This window comes from Sturnira hondurensis, unplaced genomic scaffold (assembly GCF_014824575.4).
Source record: "Sturnira hondurensis isolate 20B ecotype Veracruz unplaced genomic scaffold, ASM1482457v3 Scaffold0017254, whole genome shotgun sequence".
In the NCBI taxonomy this organism is placed as follows: domain Eukaryota; kingdom Metazoa; phylum Chordata; class Mammalia; order Chiroptera; family Phyllostomidae; genus Sturnira; species Sturnira hondurensis.
This window is the reverse complement of record NW_028089885.1, coordinates 1511362-1532470: the sequence shown is the minus strand read 5'-3', so window position 1 is coordinate 1532470 and position 21109 is coordinate 1511362. Positions and strand designations below refer to the sequence as shown.

At 47.4% G+C, this 21109-nt stretch overlaps 1 protein-coding gene across 1 annotated transcript in view; it reads left to right on the top strand.

Moving 5' to 3' along the window:
* Positions 1-7703, top strand: part of MAPK1 (mitogen-activated protein kinase 1) — an 82273-nt gene extending 74570 nt beyond the window's left edge. The window contains exon 9 of the mRNA XM_037067474.1: positions 3849-7703. The gene's annotated coding sequence lies outside the window, so the exon portion shown is untranslated. The remainder of the gene's footprint in view (positions 1-3848) is intronic.
* The last annotated feature ends 13406 nt before the right edge of the window (positions 7704-21109 follow it).

Genomic DNA, 21109 nt, shown 5'->3' with positions numbered 1-21109 from the left:
GAGATGGGGTGACCTGCAGACCAGGAAGCTGTCCCTAGTCTTCAGCCAAAGGAGCAAGAAGGAAAATGGTGTTAGCCAGGGGCTTTGATCACCACACAAGGCAGGTGCTAAGCACCTGCTGTCACTGCATCTGCTAGAGCATCACTGTCACTGAAGAGGGGTCAGGAGCCTGTATTACCACTGCCTTGAGGGCCTGAAACCATCACTAGCCAGTGCTTCTAAAACCTAGAAGCCACTCCTTCTCCTAAAAAGCCATGTGTGATTAGGAGCAGAAAGGGGGAGGAAGTATGACTTTTTTTCTTTCATTGCCAGTATTGGCAGAATCTCCCCAGAGACCAGCCACCAAGAAATTTCAGCAATGCAGTTGACAGATTTCTAGCCTTGTCATTAAGGACAGGACAAGCGAGGGAAGGGTAGAAAAGAGGTGAGAATAGACATGGCCAGCTCAACCTCAGAGAGCCTTGCAGAGTAAGAGGGCTGGGAACTGGGGGGTATGGACTCTACTAGTTTGGGGGATGGAAAATGGTACTTTCAGGAGTCTGACACCAAAGTAGGAAGGGTTGGAGAAGTCTGGGTGGGAGATGAACTCAAAACAGACCAAATGACTAGGCTAAGACTAGGGCTGTGTGGAGAGAAGCAGTGAATTCGGGAGAATGGAGAAATCTGAAAGACTCCAAATTTTCTGAACCCAGCAGCTGGGGGCCGGGGGCAGGGGGATGATGCTGGCACTGTTAGGCCCTGTGTTATCACTGGGCACACCCTAAAAGATACACTTGAAGCATGTGAAGGGTTGAGGAAACCCATGCTTACCTAAGAACACCAGTTATGCTCTAATAAACTCGCCCTTGGGAAGAGTCTGAATGAGAAGGAAGAAGAGGTTAGCATGGGACTGAGGACAACAGAATCTAGTGAGAGCTGAATTCATTTACATTTGCATAGGACATAGGTATGGCAATCTTCTGAAGTATTTGTTACATGTAATCTACACAGTCACTTGCTGATAGAAAGTCAGTCCCCAGGACCCACCCATTTTCACACCTTAACTTTGAGTCCCCATGGGGTTTCCTTCCTGGCCCCTCTGCTCAGTGCTCTCAGTAGGATGAACAGCCTCTCAAGGTTTCTTGTTTCCCAAGAGCCTGCTCTTCCCTCCCCATGTCCACGCAAGGTCAGACTGCATGCACACTGATAGGCTACCACTGGGTTTTGTAAGTAACGTTTTATCTGGCCCTTTACAGAGCAGGTTCAGTGGCCCCCCACCTAGAAGGTTAAGCTGAGCAGTGCCTGTTGATTTTCTTCCTTCACAGTCCTTTTCACAGGTCACATCACTGAAGCCAGCTGGTGGCTGTTTTTCCCCAACACCTTGTTTCAGGGCACACATACAGCGGTGTACTGTAAGCCAGGTTGTGTTAGACACCCGACTGCGCAGAACAAGTAAGACTTGAACATGACCTCAAAGATCACATGGTCTAGTAGGGGACAGAACTGTCATACATGTTTTTAGTGTATAAGAGCATTTGGGGTTGACACAGTTATCAATTCATCTTCACTCGTTTAATCACCATTGAGCACTTTCTGGTGCCAGCCAGGTCCGGGAAACAAAAGAGGAGTACAAGGAAGACCCAGGCTTTGCTTTCCCAAAGTTGATGGCTGGACATGGGAGACAACAAGAAGCTGAGTGCTGTATCATGGGTGGATACAGGCTGCAAAGATTGAGGGGGACCAATATCACAGTGCTGCAAAGGGGGCACTCTGCTGCTGAAACATGCAGTATGGAGCCAGGGAGACAGGCCTGCATGGGAGCCCCACAAGAGTCAGGCTATGAAGAGGCTGAAGCCCAGGCTCTCCAGGGGGCCTACCTTTCCCCTAAATGTGGTTTCAGGTCCTGAACCATTAGGGCAGTGACTTGGGGCAATAAGGTGTTGGGGAATCCATGGGACAACTGGCCAGGCTTCAGGAGGAGAAGCAATGCAGTGAACACGGGGACCAAGGCACAGGCAAGGGTTCTTCTGGGGCCACATGCCATGGCTGCTGGCTCAATGCCTCCTGAAGTCTCAGTTAACAGACAAGGACCATGGCCCTCCCAGGGTCCACCCCAATTCTGAAGACAGTCGCTCTGTGTTTAGGTCACTTCCTCAAGAGTCACAGAAAGCACAGTACATGCCTATAGCGTGTTTTTTTTTCCAGTATTTTTTAAATGACAATTGTTAACAATTCTGAGAAGTTTAAAGTTGTACTATAAATACCCGTATTTCTACCACCTAGATTCTATGATTAATGTTTTACTTTGCTTATTTTCTCATATACATCTGTTCGGCCCATATTATTTTTTTTTCATTTATTTCAAAGGAAGTTTCTAAGATCTCAACTGACTTATAGTCATTGTGTTCGGCTGCAGTTCCAAATGGCATACTTCTAGGTGGAGGTCTTTTCCCATATCTGAGCCTATCTCCTCGTCACACAATTGGGCCACAACACCCTCATCACACAATTGCGCCATACCTGTCCTGAACCTTGAGTGGTGGACAAAAGCCATCCATCTGAAAGCACTTGTGAAATAGCATAGTGACATTTTGCTATGTCATCATACTAGCCAACCTTTCACACCAGTAAGGGTCTGCAAAGAGATCTCGTCTGATTTTGACAGATTTGGTGACCTTCCTGGCCATCTTAACCATGCTTCCTCATCAGAACCAATACCATACAACATGTTTTGAGTGGCAGTGTTTTCATTTCTCCCAAGGATGATGCAAAACTAAGAGACCTAGGGCTGAAGTTAATTCCTTGTGTACAGTTGGGTGCCTTAGGCAGCGTTTCTCAAAAGTGTGGTCTGTCTCCACTCCATGCCCCAGCAGTCTGTCTGAACAAGCACTCCAAGGGGTTCTGAGGCTCGCAGTTGAGAACCATGAGCCTATTGCGTAGTTATAGTAGATCTGACTTGGAATGTAATTTCTCCAAGTAAAATAGAGACATTAGGATAATGAGGGGGGAGTCTGCTTCTTATACTTTAATATAGTGACACTCCTCGTGGACCGCTCAGAGGCGTCCCATTTGCAAACATCTGGAGGGCCAGATGAGTCCTGTGTAGACAATGAGCGAAGGCTGTCAGCGCGTTGTCGCCTGATGCCCTTCAGGGTCCTGTCTTGGAGGTCAGCTCACCTCTGACCTGGATCATCAGAACACTCCCCTGCCAATGGGAACTATGGCACAGTTCCCTGCCTTTCTAGAATCTGGGCCCACCACCCTTACTCTTTCACCCAGCACTTTGTTTTGCTGTTCTTCTCTATCGCAGAGAAAACTTGAGCATTAATAACAACACGCATTCTGCTACCGTGTAGTTGATATTGCCCTCCCTGGTCATCCAGAGAGAAAGAGACTTACTAAGAATAGGAGAAGGAAGAGTTTTTTTTGCTTCATATTATATTACAAAGACCCTCAGATTCTGATTTGGACATTAGCATGGTGGGTCGGTAATTAATAACAGGTGTCTTGGCCATAGTGAAGCCAGCCAGCCTGTGAGTGAGTGTGTGTGTGTGTGTCTTCTAAGTGTTAAGGAAAGATCCCCTGAGAAATGTCTGAGAAGTGCCTTCAAAGTGAGAGCAGCCCTTCCTCTTCAGAACTGCCACGTTACACTGAAGTGGTTCAAGTAAAACGACCTTGTTGCAGGGTTGGTTGGATGGGTATTTATTTATTTATTTGTTTGTTTTTGCTTTTTCACTTTATTTTTTCCATGATGTTGTGGTGATGCTTTAATATGGTTCTTTCTTTACATGTGAACATTTTCCTAGTGCTGCTGCTGATGTTTTAATGTGATTCATTCTTAACTCACAGGTTTGTTTATTTTTCAATAGGACAAGGGCTCAGAGGACTGGACGTGCTCAGACATCGGTGTTCTTCCCAGTTCTTGACCCTGGTCCTGTCTCCAGCCTGTCTCAGCTTACCCATCTTGACTCCTTTGAGCCATTCGGAGGAGCGGTTTCTGGTAGTTGTGGCTTTTATGCTTTCAAAGAATTCCTTCAGTCCAGAGAACTGTTTCTGGCACCCCTGTGTGTGTCACCCACTGGTGACCTGTGGCAGTATGGACTTTCAGTGCACCTACTGCTCACCGTTGCTTTAGTCACTAATCGCTTTCTGGTTTGGAAGATGCAGTGGTTCCTCTCTCTCCCCCCGAATCCTTGCTTACATGACGCCCTGCTGACCCATGCAGTTGCACCAGAGATCGTTTTTTCACGTTGGCTCTCGTCACTGGCATCACACTTTATGATAGGGAAGGCTACTACCTTGGGCACTTTAAGTCAGTGACAGCCCCTTATTTGCACTTCACCTTTTCACCGTAATTGTTTCCCCAGAGCAGGAACTCGTGGAAACACCTGGGATGACGTTGCAGCCGGCAGCAAGTGCTCCCATACTGGGAATCTTGGGGGCACTTGTCAGCATCTTTTCTCATATCGTGTTAGTCATTAACATTTAAGGTATGTGCTGTTTGCCCAGCTTTTAGGAAACTCAGTCATCTTTCTAAATAAAAGAAAGGTACTGCACTTAGCAACTTCACTCTGTAGATTTACTTTGGTTATTTGTACCATTTATGGAGGTATAACACTTGCCAAAACGTGTTATATGCAGAACAGAGTGTTTGCAAGACTTATGCAAAAAGCTTTAAAGAGGCAGCTTCACTGGGGATTTAGTGAGAGACAAAGGTCACAGCAGGGCGCTGAGGAAAGTATCTGGAGAAGTAGCCAGTAGGCTGCCTGATGTCACTGGGCGGAGCTCCATCCCAGGGGTTCCCATGCCCCAAGCTACTTCACATGGTGTGCCACATTCAGTGTAACCACATTGGATGCCTGGGGATTTAGCAGAGGGTGAACACTGCGTCTTCAAATGAGAAAGTGTACAATTCTTTTCCTCCTACAGCATGTCAGCATCTCAAGTTCATTTTTCAACCTACGATATAACAGTTTGTAATAAAGCCTTCATGAGCTCATGACATGAAGCACTGTTCTGTCATCAAGTGCTCTCCAATGTTTCTGATACTGCTGAGCTAAGCCCATCAGACAAAGCTAGCACTAAGTCATGTTCGGAGCTCAGTCCCTTATTTTCCTGATCTAAGTATTTGTTCCTGCCACTGTGCACTGTGGCGTTGACTCGGTGTTCTGTCCCAGTGCGGTGCCTCCTCTTGACTCCCCCACTGCTCTCTGTGGTGAGAAATTTGCCTTGTTCAATAATTACTGTACCCTCGCATGACTGTTACAGCTTTCTGTGCAGAGATGACTGTCCAAGTGCCACATGCCTATGATTGAAATGAAAAATCTATTGTTACCTCTGAGTTGTGTTCCACGGAAAATGCTCTTCAGCAGATCACTTAGGAATAATTCTATTTTTAGCTTTTCATTTCTCTTCTTGTTTGATTTTTGACAGCAATGAAGAATGGGTTATATAAAGACTGCCTGCTAATATGAACAGAAATGCACTTGTAATTCATGGAAATAAATGTACATCTTCTATCTTCATATTCATGTTAAGATTCAGTGTTGATTTCCTCTGGATAAGTGTGTCCGAATGGACAGTCAGGTTTAGTTCGTGCTTAGAGCGGAAGTGCTTACAGGCCTCACCTTCCCACCCAAGCGCTGCACCAACACTTTGGTTTACATGAAATGATTTAGAAAGCATTTTTTCCCTTTTTTTCTTCTTGCACAGCAGAGAAATCAGTTCTGACCTGTTTCTTTACTCATATCATATTAGAATATTGTCAGACTCTAGTGAAGAAACCCAAATGTCTCAGGTTGGATTCTCTGGTTCTTTCTAAAGAGGGCTTGCCTGTGTGCTAGGCACAGCTGAGCACTCAGAAGGGCTGCTCAGCATTCCTCGGCCCACCCGCCCCAGCCCAGGGTGCTGATGCTCATGCCTCACAGGCTGAACCAGGAGAGCTGACTCATCCTCAGAAACCAGAATCACATTCTTGCTCGGAAATGCATGAGCTTCACCTCCATGCTCAGAGCTGCCACGTCCAGGCCCACACAGCACTGACAGGGTGCAGATTTGACTGCTAACTTGATACTCTGATAAGTCAGTTTTCACTTTACAAGGAGCATTGACGGTTTTATTACTCTTGTTTCTTTGTTTTTAGATGGAATGTTAGTGTTATTAGGAGGTTAATCTGCAGTTCTCTAAATAGAAAGCCATAGCCTTGGTTACTAATCCCTGGGGACGGGGCTCTTTTTCATCCTCCTTGCTGGTACCCTGGAGTCAGAATGGCATGAAACCGCTAACCGCATTCTAGAATCACTGTAACCATACGTTGTGTGCTTTTTATTAATCATGCCAAACCTGATTTAATAGGTCAGAGAATTGTCATAAACAAGGTACCTGTGAGAAAGTACCAGCTGTTACATGTGAAAGACTCATCATTTGGATCTTCTTGCATCTCTAAAAATGTACAAATTAGTTCATAAATGTATGTTGGTGATACCGAACATAAGCATTTAGACTGGTGGCTTTTTTGGTGTCTAAAATGTAAGCAAAAAACTCCTGTTGAAACATTCCAGTCCTTTCATTTAGCATGAAATAAAATGCCTACCAAGCTGGTGCAGTGGGTTTGAAAGAACTCATGGTGACCCTGGGCCAACACAGGTCTCAGAGCCGATGACAGAGATGCACAGGCCATTTTGATGCGTGGGGCGAAGACCGCTGTCGTGTTTGTGTGCCGTGCACAGTGCTCGGTCTGTTGGCAGCGGTTCCTTCCACTGCAGGCACAGGTGTAGCGGTCGGTACCTGTTAGCTTTCAGGAGCCACACGTGGTTCATCGGTGGTTGTTTCTAAAGAGTCACTGGTATACTGCCCACGCCGCATGCCACGTAATATTCAGACCATTCAGAAGTGACTTTTACCTTTATTTGCTTATCTGTTAATACGGTTTTTAAATTGGTAACTTTTATATAGTGTGGTAACAGTATGTTAATACACACATACATAATGCACACATGCTTTGGGTCCTTCCATAATACTTTTATATTTGTAAATCAATGTTTTGGAGTAATCCCAAGTTTAAGGGAAATATTTTTGTAAATGTAGTGGTTTTGAAAATTTGAGCAATCCTTTTGCTTATACATTTTTAAAGCATTTGTGCTTTAAAATTGTTGTGCTGGTGTTTGAAATATGATACTCCCGTAGTGCAGACGAGATGCGTGTAGCAGTGGAGTAAGTCTGTGGTTTCTCTCACTATAGTCCAGCTCGGCAGGATGGGTCAGAAACGGCTGAGCATCTGAGGGAATTCTGTGGGGTTGCACCAGGCTCACCTAGAGCTCGTTGCCTTTTTCGTGCTGTTTATCTGTGTAGAGCACTCAAGAAAGTCCTGAAACTGCTTTGTATCTGCTTTGTACTGTTGGTGCCTTCTTGGTATTGTACCCCCAAACTCTGCATAGATTATTTAGTATAATGGTAAGTTTTAAAAAAGAAGTTAAAGGAAGATTTTATTAAGAATCTGAATGTTTATTCATTATATTGTTACAATTTAACATTTATTTGTGGTATCTGTGATTTGGTTAATCTGTATAAAAATTGTAAGTAGAAAGGTTTATATTTCATCTTAATTCTTTTGATGTTGTAAACGTACTTTTTAAAAGATGGATTATTTGAATGTTATGGCACCTGACTTGTAAAAAACTACAAAGAAATTAGAATCATTAAATTGTGTCCCTGTGTTACCAAAATAACATGGTACTGTGCATATACATTTTAATTGGAATTTTATGTGTGAAAATATGAACTCATGTAGTCCTTTATTAGTATGTTTCCAAGATAAGTGAATCTTCCTAATTTGACTTTGCTTATTAGTGATAGAACCATAAGCTGGTGCGCTGGAGTTCATTGGGGTTTTAGTGCTCTGTCGCGTTTTCCAGTTTGTTCTGTAGACCACTGGCTAAAGGGGAGGAAAGAAGGTGGTGCTGAGGGTCCTCGTGCAGTGCTCACGTGCATCTCTACTCACTTTCCTGAACTTCAGGAACTCTGCCACCAGGGCGGGTGTCGTTGGCAGCCTCTGTCAGACCAAGAAATTACGACTGTTTTAGGGACTCTTGGACATGTGGTTCTTGTCAGTATTGGACATCGTGTGGTGAAGTATTTACAAGACAAAACATTAGAAATGTTTCTGGTGTAGTAGTGTAGAAAGAGTACAGGTTTTGGGCCCATGAAACTGGGTTCAAAACCAGCCCTGTGCTTATAACTGCAGCTGGCTTTCGGCAGGTCATTGTGCTGCACTGCGCTTCGGTCCCTCAGCTGTTTTATGGAACCAATAGCCTTCTCTGGGCCATGGTAAGGACTGTGAAGATACAGTTCAGCTGTCTAGTGTAGGGCCTCAAAACAAGTACTCAGGCCCCAGCGGGGAGCTCAGCTGGTTAGGGCATCATCCCCATCCACCAAGGCTGTGGGGTTGACCGATCAGAGTGCAGAATATGAAACAACTGATGGACACACAAATAAGTGGAATAACAAATCAGTGTTTCTCTTTGCCTCTCTCTGAAAAAATGAAAACATAAAAATTTTAAAACAAGTGTTCAGTAAGTAGCAGATATTCCTAAATTGTTTTTAAAATTTTATTAAGGTGGCACTAAAATGTCTGCTAATCTTACCAACTGCTTTCTGTTCATCTGAGAGAGGAAAACCTACCTGTCTGCAACTTCCTGCAGGAAACTGGGCTGATCCCCCCTGAACTGGGAGTGTGTAATGACTTTTTGAAACAGTCATAGGAGTATGGCATTTGCTTTCCCTTTGACAGATTAACACTTCGTTGCCTAAATCCTATGGACAGTGATTAAAACAGTCATCTTCCTTATTTAACACAGAAATCTAATAATCATGTTCTTTCCCACTTTAATTGCGATGAGCTCTTTGCCTGGGCACTAACGCAGACATTTTAGTCAATGGTGGACCGGCCTCCTGGGTGGTCCGTTTGCTGTGTTTGATCAGAACCAAGGTGTTCAGAGCCGGCTCATGACTATAGAGCAGTCCTCTGACAAGCGCAGAAACCAAACCCAGATCTTGATTAAAAAGCAGGTGGAGGAGGTGTGTGTCCACAGGGGAGCAGTGAAAGGATTGGTGTTCGTGGGGCACAGGCTTGACTGTCTTGAGTCTAAGTGAGGAAGGGCAGAGGGGACGATGGAGTTGGGCCTTGCAGGACTGAGGGCAGGTAAAGGGAGGGTCTAGGTGGGCATGGGAGGTGGGGGCTCTTTCTGAATCTGGTGCCAGGGGGGCGCTGAAAACAAAAGGTTATTTTCTAGGTGGAGAGGAAGAAATGGGGTGTGTGGTTTCAGGTGAAGTGGGAAACAGTCTATGGAGAATGAGGAAGAGCTAAGAAGAACCAAGACAAACAGAAATGGGGGTGCTCAGCACTGTGGGGGGCAGGCTGGGGCAACACTGCCGAGTCTGTGTGGAGTGCGGTAGACCTGGGCAGCTGCACAGTTTTTCTCTGGTGGTGGTGTCAGCTGGTTATAGAGCAGGGGACTGAGAGGACTCGGGGCAGAGGGCGAGATTACTGGGCAGGAGGACTGGCGTGCAGTTGTGAGGGGGCCTGGCGTGCAGGGGATGTGGTGGGAGATGTGGAAATGTGGAAGGCAGTGCTCAGGTTCCGTCCTGTTCTTTGAAATGAAGCTTGTGTGGGTTCTGGTACCCAAGTTTCCAACATTGGTGTGGTGGGGTTTTCCATACAGTACGAAGCAATTCTTGGGACAACTGGGTATCCAAGAATTCAACTTTATTATCATGCCCTCTACCCAGAGATACAGCATCACATCCCACGGGTTAAGGGCTGAGTCCCAAGAAACTACTTCCCCCCCACTCCACACCCCTGTCTACTTCAGATGCCAGTCACAAGCCGAGGCTGTGACCTGGGCTTCTGACCAACTAGCTGTAGATCGGAGGTTCCCACAACCCTCTCTTTGGGGTCAGCTAATTTAGGAGAACATCTCACAGAACTTGGTTTGCCAGTTTATACGACGATACTGATGAACAGCCAGATAAGATACGTAGAGCAAGGTCTGGGAGGGTCCCCAGCAAGCTTAGGAGTTTCTGTCCTCCTTGAGTTGGGGCACATTAACCTCCCAAAGTGTGGAAGCTCCTCGAGCCCCATACTTTGGGGGTTTTATGAAGGCTTCACATACGTGTGACTGATCATTAACTCCATTTTCAGCTCTTCCCCTTCTCAAGAGAATGAGGGACGGGACTGGAATTTCCAAGCTTCTGATCATGGCCTGGTGTTTCCAGTGACCAGCACTCACCCAGGAGCCCACCCCGGGTGGCCTCATTAGACCAAAAGATGCGCCCAGCACTCAGGAAACCATAGGGTTTGCAGGAGCCCAGTGTCAGGAATCAGGTCAAAGGCCAATTTGAACAGAAGATGCTCCTAGTGCCCTGTCCACCGGGAAAATGACATGGGTTTTAAAAGCCCTGTGTCAGGAACCAGGGCCTGAGAGCAATACAGGTTTTTCTGTTATCTCACAGGCACTCCCAGCATCAGGAGCTGGGGGATATCTGGGGGGCTCAGAAAGTCACCAGAGTGGGGTGAAAACTGTGTGGCTCGCGGTGGGCTTTGTCACGCTGTTGGTTTTTCATGTGACATGAGACAGTCGGTAGCAGCAAGGAAGGAAGAGACCTGGTCTGCCTTCAGTTGCAAATCGCCCAGTGGAAGAAACCAGTTGTGTGGGCTTCGTTTTACTTGCCTCGATGCTGATTTACTAGTCATCTAAGCACTGCGTGCCCGCCGTGTACCTGATGCAGAGCCAGCCTTGGGCTGTCCTTCAAGGAAATCCCTGATGTTGCAGATCTCTGAAGAAAGAGAGGAAACCTTACAACTGTAAAAGGCCAGAAACTATATCCACTGGTTTTGCAGTAGTCTTTTTTTTTTAAGGTTTTTTAATTTATTTATCTTTAGAGGGGAAGAGAGGGAGAGAAATATCGATGTGTGGTGCTTAGTGCTTCTCATGTGTCCCCTGACTGGGAATTGAACCGGCGACCCTTTGCTTCACAGGCCTGTGCTCAATCCACTGAGCTACACCAGCCAGGGCTGCAGTAGTCTTATCTGTGAGGTCCATAATGGTGTGGACTCAAAAGCTGAATGGTAACAACAGAAATATGAAAAAGTAGTTCTCATTTAGAAGCCAAGTTTTGTCTCTTTCTGAAAGGATCAGAAAGACTACAAAACACTGTCACCCCCTTATGTGGCTTGTGAGCCTCCACAGTGCTGTGGGTACACATAGAAATAGACAGGGGCCTCCTCATTTTAAAATGAAAGGCATTTTAAATCACCAGTGCCTGGAAGAATTATGTCCCGTTTCCCCCTTCCCCTCCATCGTCCATTTCCTAATTTCTAAAATTGAGTCTAGAGAGAGGTCTCTATATAACAATGTCCTGCATTCACACGTTGGCTGTAGAGATGCTCTTCCACTTAACTGACCAGAGCGAGGTGCTGTGACCTGACAGAGCTGGTTTAGGACAGCAGCCCATGATGCGCTGGGCCGTGGCTCACCGGCTAGAGAAAGAAATGGGGAATAAAAACATTAGGGAAGGGGAACGTCTAATTGAACAGGAGTTGGGAAACATTACTCTTGAACTCCTTGACCAGAGGAGCAGGGAAGCCAATGCCCCCTCTTTTTAGTAAGACCGAAAGGTGACAGAAACCTGCTGTCAGCCGTGGAGATGGCAGGAGAACGGGGAGACTCATTGCTCAGTGGGAAGGGGGGGGTGCAGTGACCTGGGGCACCAGGACCAGAGGGAGGCTGCAGACAGCGAGTGCCGGCCCAGGAGCTGGCCGGCTGCTCCCAGAGGACCACTGAGCTGACCCTGAGGCAGACTGGGGAGTCAGGCAAGGACCGGTGGCCACACCGTGACTGCCAGTAATCTGTGTCCCCGTTTTTGTTCCCTCTGAAGCCCAGACAGCCCTTTTACTGTCTTCCCAGAGTTGCTACCACTTCCACACGCAAGAATTCCCATTCTCTGAGCATCAGGAACTGGCTGACTTCATAGGCAAGAAAAATGTGGGTATTCTGAGATTGAGCCAGCTCCCCTGGGAGGTGGTGGAGATGCAGAGGCACAAGAAGAGACCAGTGGTGAGAACATGTGAAGACAGCACTCGAGAGCCAGTGCTGCTCTCTTTTAAATAATTATGGTTTTTTTTAATTGCCTTTGAAAGTGTTCGCTGCATGTATAGTTTCCACACAACAGTGGTTTTTAAGTTTTCAAATATTTTTATCACCAGTACCCTTTTATGAAATGAAATCAGTAAAAGTTCACCTTCGCATAAGCGAGGTTGGGGCAGCCCAGGACCCCCCCCCCACCTGTCTCCTCCCAGAGAACAGCAGCATAATGCTTCTGCCCTAGCAGAGCCCAGGAATGGTCACAGAAACAAACCATAGAAGAGCAAACTCCTGCCGCCAAAGAGAGCAGGGGAAGGAACTCCATGCCACAGGTGACCTAACACCTCCACAGCAGCGTGGGGTCACCGACAAGGCGTTCTGGCCCACTGATTGTTCCCTCGGTGGTGCCCGGTCTTTCGATGAACCCACCAATGGCATTTTCCATTTCTAGTGTTTTCTTTTTCCTAGCATTTTCTTTTTATTCTTTGTTAGAATTTGCATGGCTCTGCCTACATTACCCAGCTGCTCTTTCATGATGTCCACTTTTATTAGAGCTTTGGCATATTAACCACAGTTGTAAGTTTCCGGTCCAGTAATTCCGAAATCTCTGCTGTCTCTGAGTCTGGTCCTGGTGCGTGCTTTGTTCTTTAGACTGTTTTTTCTTTTCTTTTAGCGTGATGGTGATTTTTCTGCTGAAAGCCAGACGTAATATATTGGGTCATAGAACTGAGGTAGACAGGCCCTCAGTGTGAAGTTATGTTTTTCTAGCTAGGAATTAGGCTGAGTTTGTTCAGCAGTAGGTGTCAGGGGCTGAGATTGCCTCCAGCACCCTTGCTTTCGTTTCCCTGTTGGGTTCGGGTTTACCTCAAGAGACGCCTTAAATGGAATCAGGGCCTCGCCACTCTCTCAGCTGCAGACCTCTGGGGTGTGCGGGAGCTCTGTCGGTGGGATGGTGCTGCTTGGAGGAGTGGGCAGCCCTGGTAATCAGAGGGATAGATCTCAGTCTTCTAGTGGGCGTATGAGCCTGGGCTGTGGCCTTCGTAGGTGCTCCTCGGGGACTTTCTGCCTCCCCTGGTAGAGGGGCTGGAGTTAGGCGGGTCCCTTTGCCCTGTTGGCTGGAGGCTCTGAGAAAGCCATCTCCCTGGCTGGCTACCTGGCTGGCTTTCCCGATGGAGAGCAGACAGATGGATACTTTCCCTGTCCTTGAAATAAATCAAGGGGATCTTGTTCCATTCTTCACTGTGAGCACCTGTTGGGGCTCCCTGAAGGTAAACCCATGAAATTGTGGGGCCCCCTTAGACTGGGTCCTCGTGAGTTTTGAACTCTCAAATTAGTCCACACTCAGCATCCAACTTCCACCAACCTTACATTTAAGGGGCCACTTTGAGTGTTCCTTCAAGTTCCTGGCCCCGGTGGCTTCTGCTTCTGGTGAGCTGTGTGCCTTTCTGTGTTTGCCTGTCTCTACAGGTCGGGGTGTGGGGGCGTCCTGTGCCCTCAATTCTCTCATGGATCCAGGGCATCATTGGTTTTCCGTTCAGCTTTTTCTTCTGAGGGCAGGAGGGATGACTTTGAAGCTCCACATCTTGGCACTAAAATAAGCCTACCTGTACCTTTTCTGACACATGCATCTAGAAGAGCAGGGCGTTCGCTCAGTAGGCGGTTGGAGAAAACTAGTAAGTCCGGTGACTGGACGAACCAGAGAACTGGCGAGAAATCTCTGCGTCTGCTTTCATCCCAGACCAGCATGGGCAACGTGGGGTGAGGGGCAGGCACAGGAGCCGCGGCACATCTGCCTCAGCGACTGACAGTAAAAGCCTGTTTTCCAAGACAAAATGAATCACAAAAGTACAGATTTGCCTTGTTCCCAACTAACAGCCAATTAAAGAATGTTGTCCGCTTACATGAGGAAAAACTTCCAGGGCCATTAGTAAATACGAAATGCAAATTAAAATGATAATGAGGGTCCTTTTTGTGTATACACTTCTTTCTGGTTTGTTTTTTTTTGGGGGGGTTGGGGTTTTTTGGTTGTTGTTTTTTCAGGAAAAGCAAACTTATAAAAGCCAGAGGTGGTGTTGTAAGGAGTATGTTACCTTTGGCCTTGCTAATGGTGATGTAGGTGAATACAGTGGGATCTGGCAGAGACTGGAGCCAATCAGGAGGTGGAAGGTGTGTTTCGACTCAGTAATTATATTACTGGGATTCTTTTTTTCCCTAGACAGTAATTGCAAGGAAAACAGCCACACGTACAAAGGCATTTGCACCAGCATTATTTATAATGACAAAAGAAAGGTAAAGGAGCCCTGCTCGGTGTGCGCGGTCGGTTGGGGCATCCTCCCATACGCCAAAGGGTGGAGAGTTTGATCCCCAGTCAGGGGACATACAAAAGGCAACCAATTGATGTTTCTCTCCTTTTCTCTCTCTAAAATATCTGTAAATACATCCTTGGGTGAGGATTAAAAAGAAAACAAAGTAAAGCACTCTCCAATATCCAGTGTTAGGAAGTGGTCGGGCTAACTTCAAGTCAGTACAGCAGTGACACAATTTTTTTAAAGATTTTTAAAACTTTATTTATTTTTAGAGAGAGGGGAAAAGAAGGAGAAAGAAACATCAATGTGTGGTTCCTTCTTGTGTGCCCCCCCACCAAGGGGACCTGTCTAGCAACCCAGGCATGTGCCCTGGCTGAGAATTGAACCGTCGACTCCCTGGTTGGCAGGCCGGCGCTCAATCCACTGAGCCCCACCAGCCAGAGTGCAATGATCGAATTTTAAGCCTCTTAAAGTGACCTCCTCCAGGCTCTGATTCTCCAACATGCAAATCCCAGCCTTGCTTCTAAGTCGGGCAGCTTTCTGGACGCTCTGGAGTGACATGGCCCCTTCCCTGTCTCCCTGCCAGGAACTTCCTGGAAAGCACACTGTGTGGCTTGCTCGGTCTGGTTTTCCTGCCGCTGCCCTTGGGCGGCAGCACAAAGAGAGACTCTGTTAAAGCCTAATGCGCGCACGGACCCCCCACGTCAGCATCGCCCCAGAGCCCATTAAAAACACAGCCTCTGTGGTTCGAGATGGTAAATTTTATGTAAATTTTTTCACAATTAAAAAGCAGAATCTGAGGCACCAGCCCAGACGCACCACATTCAACATGAGCACCTTAACAGGATACCAAGTGACCGGTTAAGTTTACAGAAACCCTGTATGTTACTGATACATACTCTTAAAATATAAATGCCTGTCAGTAGTGACTATTCCTAATTAAGACGTATACTTTGTTTTTTCTCTTCATTTTTTCTCTCATGGAATCCTTCATTTGTAGGAGGAAGGGAGAAACCACAGTGGCAGGTGGCAGGCTCCAAGGACAGTGTGATGCCATGGCAACCGCTTCTGTCAGTACCTTCAGTTCATCTCTGCTTTTACATCTTTCTCCCTAATCCTGAAGCTGGAAATTTTTTTAAATTATATTTTATTAATTATGCTGTTACAGTTAGCCTGATATTCCCCCTTTGCCCCACCTCCACTCGGCACCTCCCACTCCCTCAGACGGTCCCCCCACCATTGTTCATGTCCGTGGCTCATGTGTGTATGTTCTTTGGCTTCTCCATTTCCTGTCCTGTACTTTACATCTGCACGGCTACTCGTGACTGCTGGTTTGTACTTCCTGATCCCCTCTTCTCCGATTCCCCCATATGCCCCTCCCATCTGGCTCTCAGATGCTCTCCGTATTCGTGATTCTGTCTCTGTTCTTATTTGGTTACTTTGTCTTTTAGATTCAGTTGTTGATAGATTTGTATTTTGGCCATTTTATTGTTCATAGTTTTGATCTTCTTAAATAAGTCCTTTTAACATTTCATATAATAATGGTTTGGTGATGATGAACTCCTTTAGTTTTTTCTTGTCTGGGAAGCTCTTTATCTACACCTTGATTCTAAGTGATAGTTTTGCTGGGTAGAGCAATCTTGGCTGTAGGTCCCAGCCTTTCATGACTTTGAATATTTCTTGCCAGTCTCTTCAAGCCTACAAGTTTCTTTTGAGATATCAGCTAACAGTGTTACAGGAAGTCACCTGTAGGTAACTTCTTTTCTTTTGCTGCTTTTAAGATTCTCTATCTTTAACCTCTGGCATTTTAATTATGATGCATCTTGGAGTGGGCCTCTTTGCATCCATCTTGTTTGAAACTTTCTATGCTTCCTGGACTTGCATGTCTACTTCCTTCACCAAATTAGGGAAGTTTTATTTCATTATTTTTTCAAATAGGTTTACAGTTTCTTGCTCTTTCTCTTTTTGTGGCACCCCTGTGATGTGAATGTTGGAGTTATTGAAGTTGTCCCAAAGGCTGTATATACTTACACTATCATTTTTTAAATTTTTTCTTCTTGTTCTGATGGTGGTTTTTTTAAAGTATTTTATTTATTTATAGAAAGGAAGGGTGTGAGAAAGAGGGAGAGAAATATCAATCTGTGGTTGCTTCTCATGTGTCCCTACACTGGGGACCTGGCCTGCAACCCAGGTATGTGCCCTGAATGGGAATCAAACCAGTGACCCTTCAGTTCACAGACCAGCACTCAATCCGCTGAACCACACCAGCCAGGGCTGACTGGGTGTTGCGTTGTTTTTTTCCTTGTGTTCCATATCATTGATGTGATTCTCAACCTAAACTAAAACCCAGAGTGTTAGCTTGCTAGGCCTTTCATAACAAAGTACCCCAAGCTGGGTGGCTTAACAGGTGTGTTTCTTTACAGGGCTGAGTCCAAGATCAAGATACCAGCAGGTTTGATTTCTCCTGAGGCCCCTCTCCTTGGCTTGCAGCCGCCATCTCCCTGGGGGCTCACATGGCCATCTCTCTGTGTGTCTCTTCTCATGAGAACGCCAGTCAGACTGGATTAGGGCCCACTCTGCCAGCCTCATTTTAATTTCATCACCCCGTTAAAGACCACCCCACCTTCTTCAACCCTGGCAGGGTGTCTCAGTCCAGTAGAGCATTGTCCAAGTGCACCAAGGTTGCAAGTTTGATGCCTGGTAGAGCACATACTTGCAAGAATGAACAAGAATAAATGTTTGGGTGGGTGGAACAACAAATTGATGTTTATTTCTCCCTTCCTCTCTGTGTAAAATCAATCAATCAATTTTAATAAAATTAAAAAATAAAGACCACCACCTCCACAATCGTCAACATTTGGGGGAATACAATTCACTGGCTCCTCTGGGGACAACTGCCCCAGCCCTTAGCCATTCACCTCTGTGTAAGCCCTGTGCCAGCCAGCATGTGCCACGGGCCACACAGGGCTGGACAGTCCCCACCCCACAGAGTGTCTGCAATGTCGTGGGTTCCATATTCTCATCTACTTTCAAATCCCATCCACCTGCCTTGGACTGGAGTGTCCATCACAAAGTTGGTTCAGTGGTAGCTGTTTTGTGATGCCCCTGAACACTGGCACCCCTCTGGGGCACGCCAGCCTTTGGCGACTGCCCACACTCCTCGGTACTGCTTCCAGTGCTCTGGGCATCCCGGGAGGAAAGCTGGGGGAATGCTGACATTTCTGGGGCCGTCGTCTTGGAGCTCATTGAATCCTCGGTCATCCTGCAGGACTCGCTCATTCTGCAGATGTTCTAAATAGGGGAGACACAGGTGAGAGCAGACCAAGCCCCTGCCATCAGGGGACTCCTCCTGGTGAAGGGACACCAAACGAAGAAAAAAATGCAGGCTTTGAGGGGGGCGGTAAGGAGAAGAAACAAAGCTGAGTGGGGGCTGTTGGTGCCCTGAGCCTGGAGGGCGAAGCTTCTCTGCTGGGGACCCATTCAAGGAGAAGCCTGAAACAAGAGGAGCCTTCCAGGGGAGGGGACAGTAAGTACAGAGTTGTCAAGGAGCAGCAGCAGGGAGCCCAGGTGTCTGGAGAGAGGTAAGCAAGGGGACTGCATAGGACAAATTTCACCCCACCTGGAAGAGCCTGGCCTGTGCCCTCTGGCTCTGGGAGGCAGGCGGTAAGCCCTGATAGGGACGAATGTCTGCCTGCCTGGGGGCTGTGTCCTTCCAGGTGGCCTAACAATGTGGTTTCCAGTGAGGGCACCCACCAGGGATTCAGGGTGGGTGTTTTGGGTCACGCCCACTGTGGGATCCTGGAGTGGATGGATCCATGACGCCTGTGTGAAGTAGCCCCAATAAAAGCTCTGAACCCCCAGGCTCTGCGAGCCCCCTGCTTGGCTGGACTCTGCGGGACGTCACTCCTTGAAGCCAGGAGAGGCAGCTGTGGGTGACTCCACGGGGAGAGGACCACCGGGAGCTCCCTGTTTGGAACTTCCCTAGACCTTTCAGTGTGTGTGTTTCCCGATGGCTGATTCTAATCTGTATCCTCCCTGTTGTCAACTATAACCGGGAGTGTAGCAGCTTCCCATGCGTACTAAGAAATTACCCCAGCCAAAGAGCTGCCTCGGGGAGCCTCAAACCTGCAGTTGGCGTCAGAAGTGAGGGGGTCCCTCTAAACACGGACTAACGGCGCACAGGGACAGGAGAGGAAATGAGAGGTGGCGGAGGGAGATGCTGCTCCGATCGTCCAGTGGGGTCTGGCTGGGGCCGGCCAAGAGGTTTGGCGCCACCGCACAGGTCACGTGGTTTGGAGCCAAACCTGAGAATGGGGGAGCCTGGCCCCACTGCCCCTGAGTGATCTTGCTCAGAACTGATGCAGGAAGCAGGAAGACAGTGGAACGGGGATGTGGAGATGACAGCGTGCCTCCTTCCTATGGAACAGCCCGGTAAAGGGGGTTGAGGGTGCAGGAGGAAGAGGAGATCGTGGCTGAGGTGGCCCTTCAGCATGTACAGAGCAGTGTCCTGGTGCTGCTTGCAAGGTCCTGGGGAGGACGTGGGTGGCATTCTCGTGGTCGGGAGTGGAGCAGGAAGGTCAGTGGTGGGAGCAGGAGGCGCAGGGTCATCTTCCGGGAACGCGGGAGCCTGAATGGACCCGAGAGGTGGGCAGGTGCAGGGTCGCCACATGGGCTGCACTGCCCTAGAAACTGGTCTCCACGAGGAAAGCATTTGTCCAGCCACGCAGTCTCCTCTCGCAGGGATGGGTCTGCCGGGCAAGTCCGTGGTGTGAGACGGGCTTAGGGTAGGAGGTGCGCGGATGAGGGGAAAGGGTAGCCGGAAAATAGGTGGAGGAGACGGTGCATTGCGGCTCGTAATGTGGGTGACCAGATCAGTAACAGGAGGGATCCAGAGAGCGCAGCAGTGTCCTAGAGTGGGCTGCCCAAAATTGAGGTTGGGAGGATGGCGATGACGGGGGTGGGTGGCAGGCTGCAGGCCGTGGCCAATGGGTGCCTTGTGAAGACAGTCGTTAGTGAACACGGGAAGCACAGAAAATGTTAGGGCACGGCACAGAATAAGTATGCACTAAATCATGAAACTTCTTACATATGTGTAAACTGGGTCATAAGGAGAAGTCTATATTTTTACTATTTATTGTGGTAACACAATAACAAAACTTGCCATTTGAGCCATTTTTAAGTGTGTGACTCGGTGGCATTAGCACATTCACATTGGTGTGCAACCGTCACCACTCTCCCCAAAGTTGTTATTGTCCCAAACAGAAACTTCACCTCCATAAAATGTCCCATTTACTCTGGTCGTAGTTAAAGACGTTTGAAAGACGATGGTGAGTGGTCAGCAAGGGGGTTTGTATTCCGGCTACTCAGAGCCCAAGGTCCTTGCAGGACAGGGGCCAGCGAGCCGATGGCCAGGGTGCCGGAAGGACGACCTACAGCTCACACGCTGTGGCCACTGAGATTCTAACAGAAAGCTGCACCTCCGAGAATGAAGCTGGGAAACCATGATGCAAAGAACAGCAGTGAGTCCAGTGCCAACTTTCAAAGAACAAAGGGGTCTACACAAATAGAACAGAAATGGTCAAAGTGCCCAACCACCGTACATAGTTAAATATGTAGGTAGGTATCTGTTAAGTTTAATACTGTGCAGCCACTAGAAATATTTATAAGAAGCTGCAATAACAGAAGCTCGGTTGGTTAGAGCATCATCTCATAAACCAAGAGGTTGCTGGTTCAGTTAGCAGTCAGAACACATGCCCAGGTCACAGGTTCCAGTGCCAGTCTGGGTGCACATGAAAGGCAACCAATAGGTGTTTCTCTATCTCCTTTCTTCTCTAAAATCAATGGGCATGTCGGTGAGGATGAAAAACCCTGCGATAACAGAAAAATGCGCCACCAAAAAGTGGAATACAAAATTATATAAATTGTGGATCATATAAGTGCAATTTGTTTTCAACAAAGCACTGGTTGAGAAAAGATATTTGCAATAGCAAAAACAATACAAGTGTAATGTTTAAGAAACTTAAGAAATTGAAAGAGCCCTGAAAGGCTTAACAGTTTAAAGAAGAGATGCTAACACATCTGAAAAAGGCATCTTAAAATCATGCGTTCCCACTTTGCAGCCGGTTTGTGGGAGCAGCAGGGAGCTGGAGACAAAGCAGAATGGCTAAGTTCCCACAAATGTGTAAGAGGTAACAACCAGCTGCTTTCTAAATAACTCGGGTGACACCCAAAGACACAGATTTGTATAGTGCATTGCACAAAAGAAACAAGATCTGAAGAATGCTGACGTGTATAAAAATATTACGCACGCAATGTAACCTCAACTTTATGAGTTTAAAAATTATGTACTTAAATCTATAGAGAAAGGCTATGGAACCAACAAAATAATGAGAGAGGAGTGGGGCACAAAGTGTGGCCAACGAGATGCCTGGGGTTCAAGCGCGCCATCGGTCCGATTTGGGGCGTCCCGAGGTGGCGCACCAGCCATTGCCCAGGTGCAGATCCACAGGTTCTCAGAATGGCTTGGAGAGCTCAGGGAGGGTGGTCGGAGTGGGTAAGCGCGCAAGACCCGGTACTCTTCGGACAGGGTCCAGGGTCTGAGTAGGTAAACCGAGGCGCCGCGCACGGACAACCCACACGCCCCACCTTCGCTACAGGACTGGGAGCCCAGCATATCCATGACCC